We start from the raw sequence: 17863 nt of genomic DNA on the forward strand, positions 1-17863 counted from the left end.
TGGACGAATTACCTAAAGAAGCTGGTGAAGGAAGGCAAGGTCGACAGATACTTGGACAAGTCAGCTGCACAGCCTAGAAGGAACGTAGACATCGACAAAGAACCGCCAACCAAGACAATTCAGATCAATGGCATTTTCGTCGAATCCAAGCACTTGGGGGCCACCAACAACTCCAAGAAAAGGAATATCTAGCAGGCTCTACTAGTTTTAGAGGTCCAGGCAGTCAACACCCAACCTAGACCCATCGGTGGCTTCACTGAGCAGAATGTCGAAGACGTCTACTTTCCACACGACGACGCACTAATGGTATTTGTCCAACTAGCCCACGCTATAGTCGACAAAATGATGGTTGACAATGGAAGTGCGGTCAACCTACTTTAGCTCTTAGTAATTCAGAAGATGGGCCTAAAAAACACAATCATACGTTGAGCGGAAGTACTCACTAGATTCAACGGACACACCTCAACTGTCATCGACAACATTACACTTGACGTGAAAACACCACTAATTGTCTCAAAGCAAATGTTCACGATAGTAACCAACCCGTCTCCTTACAATGGGATTCTAGGGTGACCTTGGTTGATAAAGCTGGACGCTGTAATCTCCGTCAAGTATCAAAAAATTTGATTCCGCATCCTGGGTGGAAGAATCGAAAAAATCAAGTCTGACTAGGCCACATCTCGATGATGCACTGTGCAAGTACCAAAAGAGTAAAAAAAAAAAAAAATAGACCTTCACCCCTGTAAAGGCTACCGAGGTTTGAAGGGACATCGAAGTTACCAAATAGCAATTACAGCAGACAGATTAAGAAGATGGTGTCCAAATCAATATGCCAGCAGACGAAACAAGATGGAAACCGGAAGACAACGCTGAGCATATCATTCTTGATCCCCAGTAGCAGGAGAATACTGCTAGAATTGGCTCGTGACTGAGCCTTAGGGAAAAATAAGAGCTCACGGCTTTCCTTAGGGAAAATTATGACATCTTTGCATGGTCACCTTCTGACATGCCTGGAATTGACCCCAAGATAGCTTGCCCCAAGTTGCATATCAACCCCGCTGTTAAACGAGTAATCCAAAAGAAAGGACAATTCGCACCTGAACTAGTGGCAATCTGATGCGAAAATCGACAAGCTATTAAAGGCCAAATTCATAGAAGAGATAGCACACTCAGCATGGCTTGCCAACGTCATGCTAGTAATGAACAAAGAGAATGGTAAATGAAGGGTTTGCGTAGACTACACTGACCTTAACAAAACATGCCTGAAATATCCTTATCCAGTTCCCCAAATCGATCTACTAGTAGATTTAACTTATGGGAACCAGTTGCTCAGTTTCTTGGACGCATGCTCCGGCTACAACCAAATAGTCATGCACGAGCCCGACAAGGAGAAAACCACGTTCGTGATTGAGTGAGGCATCTACTGCTACAAGGTCATGCCTTTTGGCCTCAAGAATGCGGGAGTCATTTACCCACGACTGGTAAACATGATGTTTAAGAAGCAAATTGGAGTAACCATGGAGGTCTACGTTGGCAAAATCATGGTGAAGGGGAATCAATAATCAGATCACATCGACAACTTGGCGTAAACTTTTGACATCCTTAGAAAGTACAAGATGAAGCTCAACCCATCCCCTCTCCCCCCAAATGCAAATTCGGAGTATCTTCAAGAAAATTCTTAGGGCACTTAATAACCCAACAAGGAAGCACATCCCAAGCAGATCCGAGCAATCCTAGAGATGAAGTCTTCAACTTCCTTGAAGAAGATCCTAAGCTTGATCAGACAAGTTGCCGCTCTCAACCGCTTCCTCTTGCGATCCACGGTTTGATGCAAGCCTTTTTTTTCAAAGCAATCAAGACGGCACAACTGACACACTTTGATCCAGGTGTCCAAAAGACAACAATATGGCTACGTGTTGGTCAACACCCGAGGGTGATGCAAGCCATTTAATGAATGCATATGTCGAGAACATGTGAAACATGTATATAAATTTCGCACGTAACTTTGCAATGTAATATTCTAATACAACCTTTACAAAATAATATAATAATATTCAATTGCCAATACAATAATAGTGATAATGCATGACATGTTCAGAGCATACTAGCTCGGATCATATGCCTTGTTCATATGTCCTGAGGGGGTAAAAACAAAATATGAATGGAGCAAGTTGATATATAAGTAATACTAAAGTTATTCGTCAATGTACTAACCCCCAGTTTATGAAAACTCATATAGCATAATAAGTAATAGGTTTTTCTAAAACCCTAGCATGCCATAAAACCTTCAAAAACATATATCATATATAGTATGCTCAGTAGTGGTATCAAAATCGCCCAAAGGCCTTCACTCGTCCGCAAGCCCTACATCACCTAACCAAAGCCATAGATAAATCTTCATTCGCCTGTAGGCATCTACATCACCCGACCGAAGCCATATAAATCTTCATTCGCCCGTAGGCCTTTACATCACCTAACCGAAGCCATATATAGATATCATTCGCCCGTAGGCATATAGTATGAGTAATCACTGAATAAGCACATAAAATCATTGAACATAATATTTCCAAAATATATTTTATCGAAGCTCAATAGCTCAAACATTGTCATATCCCGGCCCGGGCGGGATCACTTCCCGAGCCCGACTCCACCGTAGCATGATATTGTCAACTTTGGGCCCCCAGCACACCCTCACGGTTTTGTTTCTGGGAACTCACACGAGAACTTCCCAATGGGTCACCCATCCTGGGAGTGCTCTCGCGCGCCACTCGCTTAACTTCGGAGTTTCCATGGAACCCGAAGTCAGTGAGCTCCCAAAAGGCCTCGTGCTAGGTAGGGATGAGAATATACATTTAAGGATCACTCTCCTGGACGATGTGTGATGTTACAATCCACCTCCCTTAGGGGCCCGACGTCCTCATCGGCACACACGCGACCAGGGTTAGGCTCTGATACCAAATTGTCACATCCCGACCTGGGCGAGACCACTTCTCGGGCCCGACTCCACCGCAGCACGATAATTTCCGATTTGGGCCCCCAGCACACCCTCACGGTTTTGTTTCTGGGAACTCACACGAAAACTTCCCAATGGGTCACCCATCCTGGGAGTGCTCTCGCACGCTACTCGCTTAACTTCGGAGTTCCTATGGAACCCGAAACCAGTGAGCTCCCAAAAGGCCTCGTGCTAGGTAGGGATGAGAATATACATTTAAGGATCACTCCCCTGGACGATGTGGGATGTTACAAACATCATATCATAAATCATGTTCATAAATATCTTAGAAAACAAAAATCTAGTAAGGCATGATATTTCATAAAGTGTAAATCCAATTTACTCATAAACATTTCATAAAACGTAGCCATTAAATCATGATGTTCATGTATGCATTTCTAATAATAAAATCATGCATTTTTTAAGAAGTCCACTCATAGATACTTTGTCGTCGAAGAGCCGTGCGAACTAGGAATGACAGAAACGCCACTAACAAACGCACCTTGCACGATGGTTAACTCACTGTGGTTTGGCCAAAACAAGGCCTCGAAAGTGACGGTGCTCGCCGGAAAACTAGGAAAAGCTTACTCCAAGATATTTCTATGTTGGAAAATCCACAAACCACATCGAAGTTCGTTGGGGAAGAAAATGAACAGTGACACTGTCATTATTGAGTTCCACGACCTATCACTATTTCTATGAGGCTCCTCTGTCCAGGCGTGAAGGTGGTTGTGCGTGTGAGTGAACTCAGAGAGGATGAGGGAGTGGTTGGAGAGGATGGAAAGATCTTGGGGGTGTGGAACGAGAAGAAGAGAAAAGTGAAGGGGGAGAGATAGTTATAAAAGGAAAATATCTAAAAATGAGGGGGTAGGGATATCTGGATAGGGTAAGGCTAAGGGGACAAGAATCCCAAGTGGGTCCCCCCTTGGTTTGCAATTTAAGAACGTATAAGACGAAACACAAAATATCCAGAAACGTTTGACGGTTTGAACGTAGAATCTTGGTTATAAATCAAAGACAGGGTTTCACAATAACGATCGATGCAAGCCTTATTTCAAAGCTTGACCTGAGAAGTTCATTCGTAGCATGTCACTAACATCAAAACTCCAAGAGCCGAGATGGTGGGTTTTCTTGAGGGAAGGGGGACGTTATTGACCCTTTTTATGGTTGCACTTCAATATGTGTGAATCATATGAAGAGGGACATGTACGTTGGTCTTTTACAAATTACAACAAAGCAACACATCGCACGGTTAGTTCCAATTATTTTGATTCAAATTCTGGGTATGATAATTTTAGTTATTGGGTATAATAAGTCTATCTACAAGTTTGATCGTTGTTGGATGATTGTGAAATTTGTTGTGATTGTTGTTTGAGGTTTGTAACAAGTGACGAAGAATTTGGTGAGGGTTATCGATTGAGCATGCCGCCAACATATTCACAGCCCCACACTTCAATTACTTCCTCACACGTAATTACCAATACGAGGGATGAGAAAATAACTGAAAAATTTAGAAAAATGCCCTTTTTTAGAAGCTTAAAAAGGTTGTCTTCTAGTTTTTATTTTTACAAAATTTGTAGCGTTCTTACCTTTTTTAAGGCATAACTAACTTAATTGCATTCAAATTCTTTGTTTAGTTCGAATTCCTCGATCGAGACTCCCTTAAGAACAACTCGAGTCCATCTCAACAACGGTCCGATAATGTAGCAACAAGTTAATATAATACTCGAAAATGTGAGAGATTGCTTGACAAACACTTTTAAATTGACCCTTAATTATGAAGGTGAAAAATCTAAAGTCCAAAAATATGAAATCCTCCAAATTAAACAAAAAGTTACAGATAAAAAAATGAAAGAAAAAAATGAAAAGGTAGGAATAAACAAAATTGATTTTTAATTAGTTTTAATAGCCCAAATTAGAAGTCCAGCAGTCCCCACTGCTTTATTTCCAATAGAACCAAACTATGTTAGTTTGATTCAAATTAAACTAATATAACCAAACTGGCTACCACGGAACGAAACTAGGTCTGTCGGTTTCAGGTACACTGGGAGTGGGCGATTGACATCACCTCAATTGAGCAGTCACTTTGATTTCAAATCAATAAATGACAACACAATGGCCAGCTACCCTGCTAGTGCCCGTCTTCTCAGCCTCAAGGATGTCCTTGACATTGTGTGATTTGATACCTGCAGCCTTCCAGCCTGGATTTGGATCTTCTCCTCAGTTAATGGAAATGATCATCGTCATCAATCATATTGTTAGATTTTTATCTAACGGTTATAATCATTATAGCTTTAAAAGAACCTCTTGTTATAATAATTATAACCGTTGAATAAAAATTCAACGGTCCATAATGATTGATGAGAAGAATCATTTCCATTAGCTCAGAAAAATATCCAAATCCTTCCTGCTTGTTTTATGCTCTGAATTTGATTCGGTTCGTACGGTGAAAGAGATCATGGATTATGAAGTTATGAACACTACAAATTATATTATTTCGAAACATTTTAGGGTGATGTGGGTGTTTGATCATTGCCTTGCTGCACAAGCGTTTTGGACTGAGCATGTCGCTCGCTACAAGCCTTTGGGTTTGTAACTTTGTATTGTCTGCTGTGCAGTCTCGAGTGCGTTGCATGAGGTCTTGTTTCTACCCGAATTTACACTATTCGTTTTAATTGACTATTAGCCATATACACTATTCGATTTAATTGGCTATTAGCTTTCATTTAGCGGTTCAAATCAAGGTGAAATGAATATTATATTAATCATATCTATGATTTAATTGATTAAAAGCATTTTCGTTTCGAATTAAAAAAATGGATACAATCATGACTAGCTAATGTCAACCATCAACTAAAATCACGAAAAGCCCATGTGTAACACGTTAGTGTAAACACTGCCCCCTTAAACATAATTAAGCCAGTAATCAGGCCTTTGTTACGTTTAAACTGTTTCTAAACCGCCAGAACTTCGTCACAATGGATTTTGATGCAATTCTGTTTAGAAATGCTGAGTGCAGCCTGAAGTACACCGACGATTTCTGCAATTGGGTTATTGTGCCATGTAAGATTGTTCAATACCCATTCTTTAGAAAATTCAAGTTTGGTTTCAAGAAGTGGTTCGACAATCAGTTACTAAGCAACTTTGTGCAAACAGAGGAAGTTGTATACCCACGGTTAGTGAGGATGTTCTTTGCTAACTTGCAGATGAATGTTGAAGGTACAACTCTAACTTCTAGAGTAAATGGTGTTGATATTACTGTTAATCCCTCTGTGCTGGCCATGATTTATTCGATTCCTGAGTTTGGTATGCAACATTACCAATTGAATTATATTCAGCTTTTATTCTTTTGTGCGTTTGGTCTTACATTGAATTTAAATTAGTCAATCTCTCGAATCGTTGGAGTACTTGTGTGGTGTAGAAACTGGTATAACATTTCTGGAAATCTTGATGCAAATATAATGGTTTATTTTGCAGGGCCGATCCAAGTGCACCATAACAAAATTCAAAACATTGGAAAATCTAGACGAAGCCTTGGTTTTGAAAGACATGAGGAAATGTTGGGACGATGCAGTGGTGAAGGGCTAGTATAATAAATCTAATATATTGCTACTGGATGATTCTCCCTACAAAGCTTTGATTAATTCTGTAAGCTTTCATTTTTCTTTATTTTTGGATTTCTTTTCTTTGCTCCAAATAAAATAAGTAATTTTGGATTTTGGATCTCCGTTGAACCTTTATATAATATCCACATACTGGAGTCTTTCCAACAACATACAAGTTAGAACGTACAAAGAGCGATGATGAATTAGGCACTCTTCAGGCATATCTGTAGAAGTTGGCTGCAGAAGAAAATATACCGGAGTTTGTATCAAAACATCCATTTGGCCAAGACTCAATCAATGAAAAATGTAAAGATTGGAATTTCTACGTGTTAAAACAACGTATATGCTTCCATAACCTTTTGCATACAACCCTTATTTTGTATTATCTATGTGGTCTGTAAATTTATGTATGTAGAGTCCAATTGTTCCAGTCCCTTTTTATTTTGTGGTGAAAGAGTTTGATAAATTTGAATCTTTTGGAACTTGTGTGGTGCTGAGAGAAAATAATGCCATGCCTGGACGATAGTCATGTTGTGTGAGAGAAGCTCTGAATTCGAAATATGATGGGGTTTATTGTCGACCAGTCACTGAATTGTACCAATGTGAAAGATGGCTCGAGAAGTACAGAAACTAACACAGAGTCAACTGAATTGTACCAATATATATATATGGATTCTGTTAATGATGTAGGACAGAAATTCGATTATACATGCAATAAAATTAAAAGAAAGAAGCAGCAAACAATAAAGAAAAGTGATTGAAGAACGGATAATTTACGTGTTAATAGATTATTTGCTACAACCATATCTTGAAAGTGGATATTTTAGACTTTTCAAGTTGTTTGAATGAACACTACTTTCATTTCTGATGCAGTCGTACAAGGTGTTCAATTCTCTCACAAAAGTAGCTTGAGCCATTTTTTGCATAAAGTCATCAAAACAGCAATCTATTAATAAATGGAGCTCTTCATTATTTGTCTTTAGGGGTTTCGAAGGCTTCAATATATGTCATTTTTAACTTCCTGAGGCTTTTGAGTTGTCCAAAGAGGATGTTATTTGAGCCATGACTATTATCCATTGTAATCATCTTTTCATCTTTCAGTCAATTGATCAAATTACCCTTTAAGATTTCAATCAAACTGGTGGACTCAAGCAAATAATTAATCAAATTACCCTTTGTTCTTTAGGGATTATGCCAGTAACCCTTTCATCGCTTCGTTTTGCGTCAGTTAAAGATGGCTCGAGCAAATAATTTACACTAGTAATGATCTAAAAGTAAATAATTAATATTCATATTTAATAGTACATTGGCTTTGATTCTACCTTACTTTCCCACAAGCCTTACTTTCCCATTATACCTTGCTTTAAAGGTTGAAGCCCAATAACCTTTTTTTTTTTTGGATAAACTAGCCCAGTAACTTTAAACAAGCCCAATACACAAACACAATTGCTTAGTGCTACCGTATTTTAACATTCTGTGACCTATTGGTTAATTGATTAATAATTTAGTCGACCCAAAGTAAAATTCATTCAAAGTAATTCTAAATTTTTGTATAAGGTAACTTGAACCATTTTTAATAGATATCAACATTTTAATTTCTGTACCCGTACTGCAGAAATCATTATGCTTTATCACAAATGATCTAAAAGTAAATAATTAATATTCATATTTAATAGTACATTGGCTTTGATTCTATCAGTTGCTATTGGTTTCTCACAAGCGTTACTTTTCCACTATACCTTGTTTTAAAGGTTGAAGCCCAATAATGTTTTTTTTTTTTTGGATAAACTAGCCCAGTAACTTTAAACAAAGCCCAATACACAAACACAGTTGCTTAGCGCTACTGTATTTTAACATTCTGGGACCTATTGGTTAATTGATTAATAATTTAGTCGACCTAAATTAAAATTCAGTCAAAGTAACTCTAAATTTCTATACAAAGTAACTTGAACCATTTTTAACAGATATCAACATTTAAATTTATGTACCCGTACTGCAGAAATCGTTATGCTTTATTACAAATGATCTAAAAGTAAGTAATTAATATTCATATTTAATAGTATAGTGACTTTGATTCTACCGGTTGTTATTAGTTTCTCACAAACGTTACTTTCCCACTATACCTTGCTCTAAAGGTTGAAGCCCAATAACGATTTTTTTTTTATAAACTAACCTCGTAACTTTAAACAAAGCCCAATACACAAACATAGTTGCTTAGCGCTACCATATTTTAATGTTCTGGGACCTATTGGTTAATTGATTAATAATTCAGTCGACCTAAAGTAAAATTCAGTCAAAGTAACTCTAAATTTCTGTACAAAGTAACTTGAACCATTTTTAACAGATATGAACATTTAAATTTCTGTACTGTACTACAGAAATCGTTATGCTTTATCACAAATGAAAGGAAAAAAAAGAAAGAACGAAATACAATAATGCAATAATGCATCAATTAAATACTTCAAAAAAATAATTATATATGATGCATGCATAAGGGGGTTTATCAAGAAGGCTTTTGGTATTTGTCTTGTAAGATGTGTTTTAATTGGGTGGCTGGGGGAGGTGTCTTGTAATCAGTAGTTCAAGAGTAAAATTATCTTCTATTCTATTTTTGCTGTGTTCTTCCAAAAATTAGTGAAAAAGCTTCAATCTTTTCCTTACCAACGTCAATGAAACTCGAAATAATTTGTGGGTTTCTTTTTTTGTGTAATTTTATTTGCTGGGTTTGTTTCTTCGTTGATTTTTATTCGAAAATCAAAACAATTTCCGGGTCTTTTGCTGTCTCCAGCAGGCAGCAGCACGGAGCCACTAACGCTTCACTCTGCTCAAACTTTTTATGGAGCTCTTTTCTCCGAGCTTCACTCTCCTCGTGCTTCTTCTGAACATCTTTTTCCAGGGTTTAACTCTGGACAAGCTTTTTCTGAAGCTCAATGTTCTCCGGCTTTGCTCTGATCGTGCTTTTTCGGCAGCTCTTGCATTCGTAACACATTCTGCACCAGAATTTCCTCGAACTGTTTCTTCTGTGTTTCACTCAACTCAAGTTTGTTGTTAAGATCAAACAAGTCATTTTCAGATTTTGACGAGGCTCTCTTGTGCTCCAAGAATAGCTTCTCTAGTCATCGCGTATATTTTGTGCCAATTTTCCTAAATGTTAAAACCATTACATGACTAAATGGATACAGACAGCAAGCATGAACATCTTGAACTTGAACCAAAATGTTTAAACTAAATAAATTAAAACAAACTCGGACTCACCGGCCTCCATTTCTTCTAAACTGTGAGACATTTCAAACCCTGCAATAATACAGAAAAGAACAAGATCTATGTCTTAGAGATTCAAAAATAGAACAATTACTTCCCAAACTCTATTTAGCATAATTTTCCATTTTTTTAATTACAATTTAGAGGCGATTTTACTACTTCAAGCTGGACGAGGAAGATGAGAGTTTGAAAAACTCTATTTAGCATAATTTTCCATTTTTTTAATCACAATTTAGAGGCGATTTTACTACTTCAAGCTGGACGAGGAAGATGAGAGTTTGAACTCCGATGTAGCGGGTTAAACAGGAAACTTCAACCAAACAACAGATGGAGCAGAGATAAGTTAGTCATTTAATTTTTCGGTTCGGATCAGTTCCGTCATGCGCTTACCAAATTCAAAACAGAACAACTGTCCTGTTCCGTCATACGCATATCAAACATAAAACGAAATCTCTATTCCATTTCATCCCCACCGCGTACTAAACAGTACCTTATTGGATCTCCGCCGAGCCTTATAAAAACAAGTTCTGAAGAAAAGAAAAAGATCTCCGATGAAGCACACAACTTGTCATTTTATATTCTCTTGAATTCCTATCCTAGTATGTGTAGCCCAAGTTTAGATTATTTTATTTTCATGCAATTTACTTCCTCGACTTGTATTTGAATTTCTTTCATTACTCAATTTATATTAAGTATTAACTGAACGCTCTGAAAAAAAGTTAAGGATAAGTTTGCATTTCAAATTTCATTATATCTTTTATGCCATTACAAATTCCAAAAGAAATATCAAATTTTAAACATAAAGTTTAAATTTGAAGGTTTATATGGGACTTTGATTTTTTTTTTTTTTAAAGTTTAGAGCATCTTCAAATAAAATGTCAAAATATCTACATCAGCAATAACGATAATTAAAGACATCATTAGTGTTTTCCAATTGAAATGCCAATTTCTATGTGGCATGACATAAAAAGGCAGAAGTTGCTGCCATATTTGACAGCAGTTTCAAATCTGTTTTTAATAATTAATAAATGCTTTTCATAATTTTTATACTTATATTTTGTTTTAAAATCCTAATTACAACTATAAAAAGTAAATAATGTGATAAATAATGGTTTAAATTGGACATATTGTTTGAAGAACAAAATTAAAAATAAAAATAAAAATCAACGTGCCACATAAGCCTTCAAATTCAAATTTTGTGTTTAAAATTTAACATTTTTTTTGGAAATGGTCTTAATTCTCACCCTGATATGTCAAATTTAAATTATTATTTATTACATTATTGACTTTTAATAATTGTAATAAGTACTTTTAAAAAAATAATAATAAAATGATGAAAAATATTTATTAATCACTAAAAATAATTTTGAAATTTGGCAGCCAGCATGTGACAGCCCATCCCGGATTTTTCGTACTGTAGGGGTGAAATGACAATTTTGCCTCTAGCATGGTTGTTTTGTTGTGTGGTCATTTTTGGGCCTTGGTTGGTGGATTTTGGACCACACACACACTCCCTCACCCCTTTCCCTGTCCCGTACCATTGTCCATTTCCCTCTCTCTCTCTCTCCCATTCTTATCCCCATATGTACGGACACACCCAAAACCATTGAAACCTTCACAGATCGAGGAAACAAATTACTTATTCGTGCTCGTGCGGTCCTTAGGAGTTCAACCATACCCATTTCAGGTAAGGATACATTCGTTTTCACGTCGAACTTGAGATCCCCCGATTTGGTTACTGTTCATGCACACGTTAATTCTTGTGTTTTTGGGAATTTCAAGCTTGTAGGAAGCTTGGTAAGGTCCTTAGGAGGCTTGGGGTGGTTCGTTTGAAGGTTTTGGACGTTGGGATCGTGAGTTACAAGCTTGGCCGGAGTTGGTGGTGTTTTCCCGGCGAGATTCCGTGGGTTTTAGTGCTTGAAAGTGGTATGGATTTGTTCCTCTTGTTGTAAGCTTCATTTTGGTACCAATTTTGTGAAATTTGGTTGAAAAACGAAGAAGATACAAGGTTTTAAAGTTTTCCCGGTTTTCCAGCGCCGGCGACAGGGCCGGAGTTTGGCCGGAGAAGATGATGGAATATTCTATCAGTTTGGATAGAATATTCCTAACGGCGTTAACGGCATCAGTTAGATTTAACGGAATATTCCTGACGGCGTTAACTGACACCGTCAGTGTGCCAGACACGTGTCTGCGCGTGGGCGGCGCGTGTGGCCGTGCCTTGGCCGGCACGTGCGGCGTCGGAAAGTTTTTCTAAAAATATGGGGATGTTCCTGAGGTTGAGTAGATTACGTTGGTGTATTCATACACCCCATTTGAGCATTGTATGAGAAGTTATTTCGTAACGTTGGTTATGTGCTTTAAAATTAACGTTTTTATAGTTGTTTCGCATATAGGTGAGACCTATCCCGAGGATGAGCGCGGTCACTCAAGGCAAAGGGGTTACGACCATTCTACATACCAGTGAGTTGGCTTTTGGTTTTCCGTATATACCTATATACTTATGTTTTTCCCAAAAAATGAATGGAAACGTTTATACATTTATACGCCATGCATTATGTTTGCCGTTTGTTTATGCATTATTAGTAGTATGTATGTATATATATATATATATATATATATATATATATATATATGTATGTGTGTGTTTGTATGTTGGTGTTGCGGGCGCACAGGTAAGTGCCAGGTGAGTATGGTTTACGCTTATGTTCAGTAGTGATTTGAGATGCATAGAGAGCTCATAACCTGCACCCCCGGTGTTAGTGCTCCCGCCCAGAGTTGGGCACAGTCCTTCACGTGATGTTCACCTCCCGCACCACACGCTCATCTTGGATCCAAGTTAGGTGCACAATCATGTCGTACAGACCACTTTAGGTGGTTCCGACTCGTAGGTGACCCGCGATTATTCGCCCAGCCTTCACGTGATCGTAGCACTTGAGCGTACTTATATTACACCCAGTCCTGTCGTACAGACCACTCTAGGTGGTTCCGACTCGTGCGCATGTATAGTTAGTGAGATGGAGATTTGAGATCTAGATTCAGCCGTACAAGTCACGTTAGGTGACTCCGGCTGACAGATTACATGACATTGATTTGACATTTCCTGAGCACTTGCATTTTATTTCGAGGCATTTGGCATGGCATATTTCTGAGCATGACTTATATATATATATATATATATATATATGTATATTCTATTTTTCTGGGAAGTATACAGGTTTTACGGCGAGACGTTAGAACTTTGTTTATGAAATGGTTTTTGAGAAGTTTTGTTTTTGCCCACTCACGCTTTCTGTTTTGCGCCCTTCCAGGTTCTAGTTGGCTAGCACTTGTGGTGGCTACCCAGAGGATTTTCCCGGCATATCTGACAGATTATCACCAGTGTAGGACCACCTTTGGGTGTGTTTTTGTAGTGTTGTTTCTCCCGAACTGCATTAGGTCTTCGTGCTCTGAACTTTGTTTTCACACTTACGCTTGCACATATATGTTTCTACGCTGTGTATAGCTAGTTTTTTATTTATTCGTACTTTTATTATTATTTTATTAGCTTCCGCACTGTGCACATGGTTACGTCACTTCCACGTGACACCCAGCATGCCTTGATCTCGGTCGGGGTGTGTCACAGCAGCCACATTGGCTGTCCATCAAAATTATGTCATATAGGAATTGATATTTCGTTTTGAATGATTAGTGTTATCTTTTTGTACTATTGTTGTTGATGTAGACCTTTTTAATTGGGTTGTATTAATGCCATAAGCATTTAATTTGCACATGGTTTGAAATTGAAATCGAAATCAAAACTGTTTGAAATCAAACTGCAACCAAATTGTTTGGTTCCATTTTGATTCAAGCTTCAAAATCGTACCGAACTGAACCACAAAAAAAATTCATTTTCAGTTTGGGTTTTATCCTAAAATTACATTGAACCCAACTATTCCCACGCCTATGAAAAAGAAAAGTAAAAAGACAATTGATGACATTGTGAACATAAAATTAGTTTTAATTGATATATAAGCCATATTTGAGTAATATTTACAAAAAGAACTTGTTAATTTAAGTAAAGTTAGATTTTTAAAAAGTCAAAATATATATAAATTGATACAATATTAAAATTCTAGTGTGCTACATGAGAAAAAAATTGAAACTTATGATCAATTTTGAAACCATTTTAAATGTGTAAATAATAACTTCCCGATAACTTACTCTTGGGTCTCTTGTTGAGTTCCCGCACTCTTTCTCTAAACCTGCTTGCGTTAAAAAAAGGGGATTCAAAACATTATTTGAGCAACCTACTCATTTCAATTTTCTGGTTTTATTTTTGTGGTTTTTAAACTTTTATTTTTGAAGAAGATTAAAATTTAATAAAAACCTAGTATTAGATTGAATATTGCTTTTAGTCTTTTAACTAGAAAATGTGACCTGCGCATGGCTGCGGAAAGTATAACCTGCGTGTTGTTGCGAGATTGAAAATTTTATGACATTATGATTAAAAGATATAAAAGATAATGCATCCAATGATTGTGGACCTAATAATCATGTAAATGTCATCAAACCAAAGTAAACTTTCATTTAACTAAGTTCTTTGCACTTCAATTAAATCTCAAGTTTTAAAAAGTAGTTCAATTTGACTAAAATTATACATAGTGAGGGGAAAAGACGGAACAATCAGTTGCGGAAAGGTGTACATGAAACTAATCCTGCAAGTCAAATATGAAAAATGTTAAGAATGTAGAAGCTTAAATTATCACTAGCATCAGTAGATTAACAATGAAGAAACAAAATTCATATAAGTTTATATTGATTGTTGCTTGACAATTCAGCATGGGGAAGAATGCAAGTAAATAATATTGTTAAATATCATGTAAATAAGTGAATAACAGTGAACATTACATGTAGTATAACATGAATATGCATGTGCATAGTAAATACTACGCAAGAATATGCATAGGCAAACAGTAACTATCAATTAACCATTTTAAATAACACTTTAAAAAAGTTGTTTTAAGCATAAAAAGATCTAATACAAAGAATAGAACACTGAATATTATAAAAAAAAAATCCATGTACTATATAGACACTAATTATGAAAATATATATCATTTGACAATACAAAATTAAGCAATGTCTAAAGGTGACAAACAGATCCCAAATGGTGTTTTTGACCAAAAAAATAAAGATCCTAGATAGTGTTTATTACAGAAAGCAGAAACGTTAGATCATATGCATTGAAACAATTAACAAATTTCCAATGAGCAATACTAATTATTTATTACTTAAGATCATTAAGTAATGATTGCTCACCTTTTCATCAACCAATATACAGTGCAGACCTGTATATTTATCAGTTGTCATCAAAACAGGCAGACTTTAATTTTTACTGCCTTTTAATATGGTTATCAGTTCTGATACAAGTAAACTAAAAAAACCAATTATAATTAAAGATTTATCAGTTAAAGGCTAAATCAAACAATGAATGTATCTCAAGAAGTTAAAGATAATTAGTTGTGCCTAGTTTTATCTCAACACTTCATATTACATCCAATTTAACTATTACAACAATATAGTGACACACTTAACATAAAAATCTCTAAACCATATAACAATAGTAAATCAAGTAATGTGCAAAAATTAGAAATGTATCATAAAAAGTAAATATCTTATCTCATACGTGTTAAAATGATTAACAAAATCTTGGTCAATCATATCTTATTAAGACTCGTGGCTGAGAAAATAAGAAGGAAGAAAGAGAAATGAAACATTACCATCTAGTCTCCTAACTGTGCAAAACTTAAAATTCACATAGTCAACGGCCATACTTGAAACCAATGAATCAAAAATGAATATAACTTCATCAGAGTAATAGTTAAAAAATTTGGAAGACCCAAATAAAAATCATTTAGCTATAAACAGTATGCATAAAAGTGAAAAAAAATAAAAATAGAGATGCACTAACACCATAATTCATGACTATTATCCAAAATCTCCGAAGTAAACATACAATGAAATAGATATCACTCTATTTGCAATTATTTTTTCAAAATTTAATAATAATAAACATCACAGTATAAGTTTAACATGAGAGAAAGAGTCGATCTCTACCTTTGATATGTTGATCCTACCATTCCCCTGCATACTTGATCATTTTTAAGTCCACCTATTAGGAAAAAAATAAAGACAAAACTTGTAACACTATTTAAACAAAAAGAGATTTTTTTTATAATTTTTTAATGTGTTGTTTGCCACAAATCATTGCAGCTCGATGTGGAAGACAAAAAAGGAGCAAAACCAAAAAATAAAATAACCACAAGGCAAAGCAACGAGAGACAGGTGGGCTTCTTAAAATTTTTAATAATTACTTTGTGCATGCATCTAATTTATTTATAATTTTTTATTGTGTTTTGTGCCACATGGATCGAAGGTGAGATGGCAACAGGGATAGCAGGGAAGCATGCGAGGGGAAGTCAGGAGAGAAAAAGGAAACAAATACCTAGAATCAAAAGGGGAAAACGGCCAAGCCGAGCAACACGCGGGAAAAAACAAGATGAAGGAAAGGGGTAAAAATGACATTTCATGTAGCATCTTCAAAATGCCAAAAAAGTGGGAGTTAGATCAGGGGCAAAAACGGAACGACACTGTTAATGAACAGTGCTTTTCCACCGGCTTTTAGTATATATAGTTTTTTATTGTGTTTTGTGCCACAAAGATCGAAGGTGAGATGGCGACAAGGATTGCAGGGAAGCATGCGAGGGGAAGTCAGGAAAGAAAAAGGAAACAAATACCTAGAATCAAAAGGGGAAAACGGCCAAGCCGAGCAACACGCGGGAAAAAAAAAAAGATGAAGGAAAGGGGTAAAAATGACATTTCATGTAGCATCTTCAAAATGCCAAAAAAGTGGGCGTTAGATCAGGGGCAAAACCGGAACGGCACTGTTAATGAACAGTGCTTTTCCATTGGCTTTTAGTATATATAGTTTTTTATTGTGTTTTGTGCCACATAGATCGAAGGTGAGATGGCGACAGGGATTGCAGGGAAGCATGCGAGGCGAAGTCAGGAGAGAAAAAGGAAACAAATACCTAGAATCAAAAGGGCAAAACGGCCAAGCCGAGCAACACACGGGAAAAAAAAAGATGAAGGAAAGGGGTAAAAACGACATTTCATGTAGCATCTTCAAAATGCCAAAAAAGTGGACATTAGATCAGGGGCAAAACCGGAACGGCACTGTTAATGAACAGTGCTTTTCCACCGGCTTTTAGTATATATAGAATGTGTAGTTAATTCAAATTCATATTTTATTTTTATTTTAATATTTAATAGATATCTTATTAATGTTACTACATTAAAATTTAAAATTATTATTATACATATTTAAATTCATTAATTTTATTTAACTTCTTCTAATTATTGTACCTAAAAGTCCGTATCATAATATATTTTATTAAATTAGTGTATCGAAATGTTCGTACCTAAATATATTGTAGTATCTAAATACATTGTAGTGAATTAGTTGCACATAAGAAAATATGCAAAAACATAAATGTATAGAAAATTCTGTATCTAAATATATGATACTAAACTAGTGTACTGAAATGTTCATACCTAAATATATTATGCTAAATTAGTGTACTGAAATGTCCGTACCTAAATATAATATACTAAATTAGTGTACTAAAATGTTCATACCTAAACATATTATACTAAACTTGTCACATCCCGGCCTGGGCGGCACCACTTCCCAGGCCCGCTCCACCACCGTAGCACGATATTGTCCCTTTGGGCCCCGACCACGCCCTCACGGTTTTGTTTTTGGGAACTCACGAGCAACTTCCTAGTGAGTTACCCATCATGGGATTGCTTTAGCCCCCTTCTCGCTTAACTTCGGAATTCTTACGGAACCCGAAGCCAGTGAGCTCCCAAAAGGCCTCGTGCTAGGTAGGGATGAGAATATACATTTAAGGATCACTCCCCTGGGTGATGTGGGATGTCACAATCCACCCTCCTTAGGGGCCCG

General features: G+C 36.5%; 1 long non-coding RNA gene across 2 annotated transcripts; it reads left to right on the top strand.

Annotated features, from left to right (window-relative positions):
- Window positions 1–5291: 5291 nt before the first annotated feature.
- On the top strand, window positions 5292–6715 carry LOC148698347 (uncharacterized). Of its 2 annotated transcripts, none has more exons than XR_015954005.1 (2): window positions 5292–6298; window positions 6470–6715. It is a non-coding gene; the product is annotated as an uncharacterized LOC148698347 (long non-coding RNA). The 2 variants fall into 2 exon arrangements; XR_015954007.1 differs by having other exon boundaries at window positions 5292–6211.
- Window positions 6716–17863: the final 11148 nt, after the last annotated feature.

This window comes from Pyrus communis, chromosome 2 (genome assembly GCF_041283825.1).
Source record: "Pyrus communis isolate YQ-2024b chromosome 2, ASM4128382v1, whole genome shotgun sequence".
Classification (NCBI taxonomy): Eukaryota; Viridiplantae; Streptophyta; class Magnoliopsida; order Rosales; family Rosaceae; genus Pyrus; species Pyrus communis.